The sequence below is a fragment of the Vollenhovia emeryi genome, unplaced genomic scaffold (assembly GCF_000949405.1).
Source record: "Vollenhovia emeryi isolate VEMERY1.0 unplaced genomic scaffold, V.emery_V1.0 DF939199.1, whole genome shotgun sequence".
NCBI lineage: Eukaryota > Metazoa > Arthropoda > Insecta > Hymenoptera > Formicidae > Vollenhovia > Vollenhovia emeryi.
In genome coordinates, this window is record NW_011967167.1 from 748070 (window position 1) to 756287 (window position 8218).

An 8218-nucleotide genomic window follows, 5' to 3' on the forward strand; every position below is an offset into this window, starting at 1 on the left:
CACACGCCGGTCTAGAAATAGCATTATGTAAGTAGTCGCTCTAAAATTGTAGCAACGAGAGTTTCAACAAGTTCGGGCAAGTAGTTTAGCCTCCCGGGATACGCGGGTGGGAGCGTATGCGGCACAGAACCGAAGTATGGTCGATAGGTAACGAGTCGTGAAGCGCGATTAAAACTTTAAAGCGTTTTCTTCGAAGGCCGGCGGTACCGTCTAACGTGGGACTTTGTCGCGGTTTCCGAAATGCGTTTTCCGCTCGGTTAGACGGCTCGTTCGGGACGATATTACGATTGTCGATAAGTGTATCTTCCCTTATCTTCCTCTCGTCCACCCGTCGGGGCGCTGAAATTCGCGGGGAGAGTTAATATCCGACCGAGTACATTTAAGCCCCGGCAATTTTCATGATACTCGAGACTGGCTTTCTCGAGCGGAATCGATATCTTTATGAAGAGATCGGAAAACGACAAGGTGTTTCTCCCCCCCCTTTAGCCTGTTAATTTTCCTAATCGAAAATTCATTCGCAATTTCGTCCAAAAACCGCGCGCGAGATTCCGTGTCGAATATGAAAATTAACAATCGGCCGCCACTTTTTTACAATTCTCGTTCTGCAACGCAAAATTTATCTCATGACTGGTCGATACTGTAGACTTAGAAATTGTGAATAATTTAACGTCCTATATTGTCATTCAGCTCAGGACATATAAAGATCGGAAACATGTATACATATACAACACAAAAGAGACAAGAACAAAGATATTCATGAGATCTCTATCCTTGTCTAACACAGTGTAGCGCCATCTGTTGCAAGATCTGACACCTGTAGTTTGTCATTCTGTAACTACACTTTGGGTGTAAAGATATGCGGTTTTACATAAAATAAAGTTCTTCCGTAATCTTTTTTATTAGACTTTTACTGATTCGACGCTATTCTTTGATCTAATCCAAATTGCAGACTGCTTAAGATTCGTGCAAATATAAGCATACAAGCGAACGTTCCTTTGAACTGACAGCCTTACGTGCAACGCCAGAAAGTATTTTATAATTTTTCCTCGTTTTTAGTCTTAAACTAACCAGCCTGCAATGTATTTCTGTACGTACTTTGAGTAAACGGAAGAATTTGTAATTCTGTAAAACCAATTCGCAGACAGCTGTGCCACACTGCATGTCGGTATCCCCTTAAGGGGATGCTGGAGTGATTTGGTTTACCGACAGAGTCGCATACAGTTTTTGCGTTTGTAAATCTTATTATTGACTTTTATATACAAAATAATACCAGAGCGGTGTGTGGACTGCACAGTAGAATATTTTCATACAAAAAACATTGAGGTTTGAAGTCAAATTCGTATCGTATTACGTCTTTGAAATTTTCAATTATTCCGTCGGAGTTCAGCCGTCACTCCAACGTCTCCTTAACGACGCGCCGTGAAACGATACGACACAGTTTCGCGCGGGAAGATACAGACGTGGAAAAATGGCCGGAAAAATGGCCGTACGAGCGCTAAGTATTCCCACAGGGGCGGGAGAAAAATATATACAGCTCGAAAATTAATTCGCGTATCGCGGAGCGTTCAATGTTAACACCTGCGCTGTCCCGCCGCGAGTCAGTGAAAGCGTCATTCCCCGAGGGGTCATCCGTTTGGCGAACGGATGACCTCCGACCACCGCGTGCACTGCCGAGTGATCGGTCGCGCAAGAACCCTACGGGAAATCGAACATTATAACGCAGCGCATCAGGCGCGTCGCTACCGAGCCAATTCGCCGCCAACGGTACGCCATTTATGTACCTAAACAAGTCTCCTTTTAACAAATAGTGGTTAACGAATATAGTATCGTAATTTTAATGAACGGCGCAACAAAATATGTATTTAATGCGTAGTGTCGTGTAATAATGTAGGGTTTGCCAAAGTAATCAATCACCGTCGCGACTCGCGTTAATTGACCGATTAAATGCGGAAATAAGAACCGTATTATTCGGCTAAATTTCGTCCTCTTTAAAATTTTCAGTTTGAACACCTGTCATCGTTTGCATAAAAAAAAATTTGCTTTCTTCGCAGATATTGATTAAATGCAGAAATAGCCGTATTATTCAAATAAATTTCGCCCCTTTGAATATTTTCAATTTGAACAGCTGTCATGGTTTACATAAAAAAAACTTTTGCTTTCTTCAGTAGACATTGATATAATATTGAAATAATAACATTTTGCCTTTTGGCACAAACCCTATCGTTCATCGCATTTGATCAGCCGTGCCTGACGCGTTTGAATATCGAATCAGTGCCGCGGCCAATCAGTCGCGGCAGGTTGCGCCCAGTCTTTCGCCGCGCACACCGGGAGGATTAAAATAGTCAAATCTATAAAAAGATAGGAAAGATCGATGAGATCAACTCTACTTCCATCTATATCTTCGGCCGCTTCTCCAACTTACACCACCGCGTGCAGACTACGTAATCAGGTAAGAGAGAGGTGCGCGTTATGGGGCGAAGCCGATCGATATCGAGTGGAGGTTACATAAAGAAGAGGAAAAAAAAAAGAAGAAAACATGTGTTAATCGTTACGGAACACGCGCGGTAACGCGCGCCTGCGTTCAAAGATGGACTCGATACGCACACGCGACACCGGCGGGCGTAATTCAAAAATTAGCGTAAGCCCGTAGTTCCCGACCATCGGGACAGATTTGATGAAGATCCCCCGGCAAACTGTCGCGCATCGCGCGTGTTCCGCTTCGGGCACAGCGACGGGTCTGACGACGTTAATTAAGCTCAAATGGCGAAAAAAAAAAGCGCGACGATTCGCGCGCGATCCAGCACTTTCGACATGACACGCACAATAATTTACGCGAACGCACGGAGGAGAGGAAGGGGAGCAGCGCTGCGAATGGACGACGGGACAGTAATCTGATAATCGCACGCAAGCGGCAGTGTAAATTAACGAAAGAACCGTAAAGATATCGGGCTGTTCAGGTAACGTTATCGCGAGATCGGAGATCGTGTCGCGGATATCGACATTGATATCTGAGGGCGAACGTACGTCGATCGCATAGAATCGCGCTTGTTCGCGCGCAGGATCGATAGTCTACTCGCGCGAAACTGTATATCGCCGAATTAGCGATATCGATTCGATCGCGACGGTTTCACGGCGCGAGGGGATTTATTAAATTTAAGAGCGCGACACTTTACACTCGATCGTATCAGGGGCCCGTCCGTCGCGGTCGCGGGATATCGCCGTTGCATTTTAAACGACAACGTTAAGAGAACGTGGGCGTTAACTCCGCGGGTGCGGTGCGTGTACAAGCGGCACTCAAGTAGCCTGGAAATCGTGCTTATAAAGCAACCGCGTATGCATATCGCGCATCGCTTGCCTCGTAGCCGACCTTATCCCCCGATCAGTGAGGAAAAGTTTTACAATTCAGCCGCGTCCAAGTGGCCTCGGATCAACCGCGGAAATTGCGCGACGCTTCTGAGATCTCTTTCTTTTATCGCAACGCGAGAGATAATAACACTTAACTCTAACAGTCGAACGTTCGTCGCGAGCACAACCCGTAGAGTTTTCTCTCGCGAGTACACCCGGAAAAACGATTTAAGTTAACGAACAATAAATGAGATACGTTGAAATGTTTCTTTGAATCCACTAAATTTTTATTCGCTTTTACTAAAACATTTGCTAGATTTGAAGAAACAGATATAAATTCTCTTTTATTACGTCCAATTCTGCCAATGCAGTTCAACCTTAACTTCGGTTTAATTTATACTTTCTATCCTTTTCCAGCTCTTAGAACTAGAAAAAGATCACAGAAAAGTTAATCCGAGATTAAAATTAATCTGCAATTGGTAGACATGGACATAAATCAAATAAAATTTTGGTTAAGGTAAAGAAATCCTTTCTTTGAAGTCAAACAAAAGTCTCGGTGAGGTCAAAATTCAAAGAAAATTTAATTTCAAAGAAACTTTTTTCTAGCTGTAAAAGTAGACGCAAAGAAAGGGGTGAAAGCGGCGTTCGCCATCGATAGGCGTAAGGACGGTGCACGCGCGGAAACTATTTGGCACAGTCCGCACGACGGTCGTAACATTGACACGTTATTATTTTCATGATCTGTCCGCGGTGGAAGAATCCTCCGAGCGAGAAGGAAATGAGGAGGGAGAGAGAGAGAGAGCTTTCCCTTATCCCTTTCATCCCTACCCGTCCTTATGTCTGACGTTGACATATCGTTCGCGCCGCCACTGACTGACGGCTCGCCATTGGTCGACGGCGTTCCGCCGTTCCTCATGATACGCAATTTCCCATAGGAGGCCGCGACCTACCCCGTCACCAGACGCCTCTGATCTCATCGACTTTTTATCGCGCTGATGGAAGCACCCTCTTATCCAGCCTGCGATAAGACTCGGGGAGAAGAACTCGGGCTCTCCTACCCCGGCGCGCCGGCCTGGCTAACGGCGGGGCTTTAAAAGAGGCAACCCGGGCGCGATTAGTCCCGTAAAATGCTCGGAGCGTTAAATTGATAGGACAATTACGGAGGTAACCAGAGGTACGAAATTAATAAAATATATCGCGTCGCGCGCGACGCGACATTGACGAGAGGAGCGCGAGCGTTTTCCCACCCCGGGGCGAGGGAACGGGGGCGTCCTCGCCGGCTTACGCGCGTTCCGGAGCGAACAATTAAATTTCACCGGAGAGACCATGAAGCGCTTCATTACGAGGAGATCCTGATCCCATCATCTTTTCATCACGCTGATGGGAGAGACATTTCTTCTTCTTATCTTGCCCCTGCCTCGCCCGACAGCAGTCCCCAACCCCCCCGCATTATTATGACAGAAATATAATCCCGTGAGTCAAGAGCGCTCCATCAATCTAAGAGGAGAATCGTATCGCTCAACACGTGACTCCGGATTAATACGCGACATTAATAATTCGCGTTCGGCTCGTTATTTCCGCGCGCGCGTACGAATTCGTGACTTTCAATTACGGACGGAGCTCCCTCGCGCTCGTTAACGAAACTCGAGCGACCCCGGCGACGTCGACGCGCGGAAATCGCTGTTCGTGATTACGGGAAGGCGGCGACGGGAGTACGTGCCGTAAACTAGATACTTTCAATGGAGATTTTACGGAGGTAGAAATGAGAAATGGCGAGTCCAACGGCGCGCTTTTGTTATAACGACGCGAGGACGCGCGCGACGCGAGGTCTGCGCGTCATGTCAAAGGGTCGATGCGATTCCGTCTTATATAACGCCAAGGACTTGGCTTCTTTACCTACGCGGCTATAAGCGAGGTATAAATGGGCCACCGTGAGACGGGGGTCTCGTAGATAGATACAAAAGTGGCTCGAGCTTCGGGACTCAATTAGGAATACGAGATGAGTGAGTCGGGGCGCCTTATTGTTAGAGATCAGACAAGCTCGCTAGAATCTTTTGTGCTTCCTCGTCGCCTAACGACGGATTATTTGCACCGCCCGGGAACTCTCCTCCCCCTCTCTCTCTCTCTCTCTCTTTGCCGCTTTAATTCAGCCGCGGTCTTTTCCTCCAAGTACCCACGGAATCGCCGTCCATCCACCCCGCCGCGAGAGGTCAGATTCCTGCCGGATTCGCCTGAGGCTGTCCGCGTTAAGTGCGTAGACCCCGCCGCCCGCTGATACGGGAATCCACTTTTTTTCCAGTCTTAATGCAAACGACGGGGCAAACTTTGCGTAACTTCGGTACTACATAAATCCGTAAATGCCGCTTCTTTCGAGGGCCATATTAATGAAACGTGGGACGCTTTTATCAGCCGCGAGCGAAGACACGCGGAGTTTACTAAATATTGTATCTCGCGCGACGCGGAATGCCGTATCTCTCTCGACGCGAGCACGGCGCTCAATTTAAGTTGCGAAGATTTCGCTCGAACAAACTTTCGAGTCGGAGAGAGCGAGCCGTTTATGGCAAACTTGCGTTTCGGCAGGAGGGAGCGGAGAGAGAGCGCGCGCGCGTGTGATCGTCGCTGCAATCGAGAAGTCACGAATGCGAGAGCGCGGCCGACACGGCTCGTCGAACGACGCCGATATCAGCGAGCGATTAGCATTGCGGCGGCGCGCGCGCGCGCGCGCGGGGCGGGGGAGCGCGCGGAAGGATAGATACATTACCCGACGTGACAACACCCATTTCTCCGTTTACTCCCACGGCCCGCTCCTTTTTCCTAGGGCAACCATGAATCTCCGTTGGCGGCATTGTTACGGGATCGGGAAAAACGAGCGGCTGAACCGGCACGCGGATGGTCTTCGGCAGTTCCTTAAAGGGAGATCGAGAGGTCCGCTTCAATGACCGAGGCCCGCGATAGCGGGGAAGCTCGCCGGGCGAAGAATAGAAACAGCGGCTTGATCGACGAATACCGCGAGGCATAAAGGGAGAGCGGATTGCGGAAGGAAGCGAACGGACGTTTCTCGGAGAGCATCGTCGAGCGATATGCGTGCTCGATCGACGCTTCGCGTTCGGCCCGATCTCGGGATTAGAAAAGAAAATGGAACGGCGCGGTTCGCGAAAGAATTGCTCCGGGGCGTGAAGGACGAGAGAGATCGGAGCGACGCGAGGATTCGCGGCGATGGCGACGACGAGGACGATATTATCCAATTTCTACGCAATGGAAATAATAGTATTTACGGCGTCTAAACGGCGAGAAGTTGGAATTTAGCGTGCAAAGTAACGGCAATTGTGCTGTCTTACGGGCGGAACTAGTTCTACATCAAGTCAGAATGTCGCGAACTAACTTGGCGCAATTGTTGCACGTGCAACTGCCAACAAATATTGTTCACGGCGAATCGCGGAATTGGGTCGCGAGTTGAGCGTATGTCGCCTATAGAAGGCCGAAAGCGAAAGAATCAGCCACCAGTAACTTGATCGATATTACTTTCTACGAACGTTTATCGCGCATCGGTCCGCGATTATTAAATAATAAGATTGTACGTTTCTCTCTCAGCCCAGCGCTTAAATATAAATCGCTCCATTTTCTCCTCTCCACCGTCTCCGACGGAGGAACAAAGTCGAGTAAAGATTTCAAAAAAAAAAAATATCAATGAAAAGGGAACATTAAAGATTCAGCCGTCTAACAAAGCGCTTCCGCCAATCCGGCGTCTTCGCTCTTCTATTTACGGTCCCCTGCGAAAGTCCATTTATTAGCATACCTTTCCATCGCGATAATCGATCTCGAACTGTCGCAGCCGGTAATCGATCGCGCGGCGAGTGACCTATTCGCGAGATTCGTTCGCCGTCGACCAGCGATGATCCCATTTGGCGAGACGCCTTTTATTTCGACCCACTTTGCTGACGCGTGCGATGGTGTCGGTAAAGTGTACAAAAGTGTATAGCCGGTCGCGCGATCCGCAAACCCGTACTCGATGGCGGATTACGAGGCGAGTTAAACGGGACCACCCCCGCGCTCTCGATCAATAAGACGCGCCGAAAGTACAGGGATTACGCGACCCTCCTCTCCCCCGCCCGGCGGCAGTCAGTAAATTAATCCGTCGTTAACAAACCGTGGCATCCTTTATGGCTCTCCTCGCCCCGTCGTCCTGAGCGGGGGTGCGACCAAATACCGGCTGCCATCCGAGACGACGACGCCGCGTTGCCCTAAAGCAAATTACTTAGTGCGGCATCGGGCGACGTCGCGGCTCGTCTGGCGACGTTGATTGTCGAAATCGTAATTCGAGAATCTCAGGGACACTGTCGTATCGCGTGTCGCAGTCGGATTAATACTCGAGGGCAAAAAAAAGGGCGGGCGCCCCGCGAGCCGAAATGCCGGTGTGCAAGGAGGAAAAAGTACTGGCTACGTTAATAACACCGGTTATAGTCAAGGGGCTGACCGATCGCGCTCCATTCTTCAAAGGGACAGTTGCGACTGACTGGGTTTAGAACTACGAATGTTATTAAGCCTGACGAATGCCCATTTCTACCAATGCAGATCAACCGTAATCCCAGTTTAACTAAGTTTTTCTCTTTTCCCAATTTCTGAAACTAGAAAAAGATAAAAAGGTGAGTTAAACCGAGATCACAGTTAATCCGTATTGATGGAAATGGACATAAGGGTGACGTGTAAACGTAACCCACCACTGCCTGGTCGACGACGACGATTACAATGACGTTTCTTAAATGAAAAATTGGAAATCCTATGTTCGCGTCGCAATATCTCCACTCATGGGGCACGTAGGAGAAAAATAAAAACACTTTTATCATGCAAATCGAATCCAAGCTATCGATTGAGA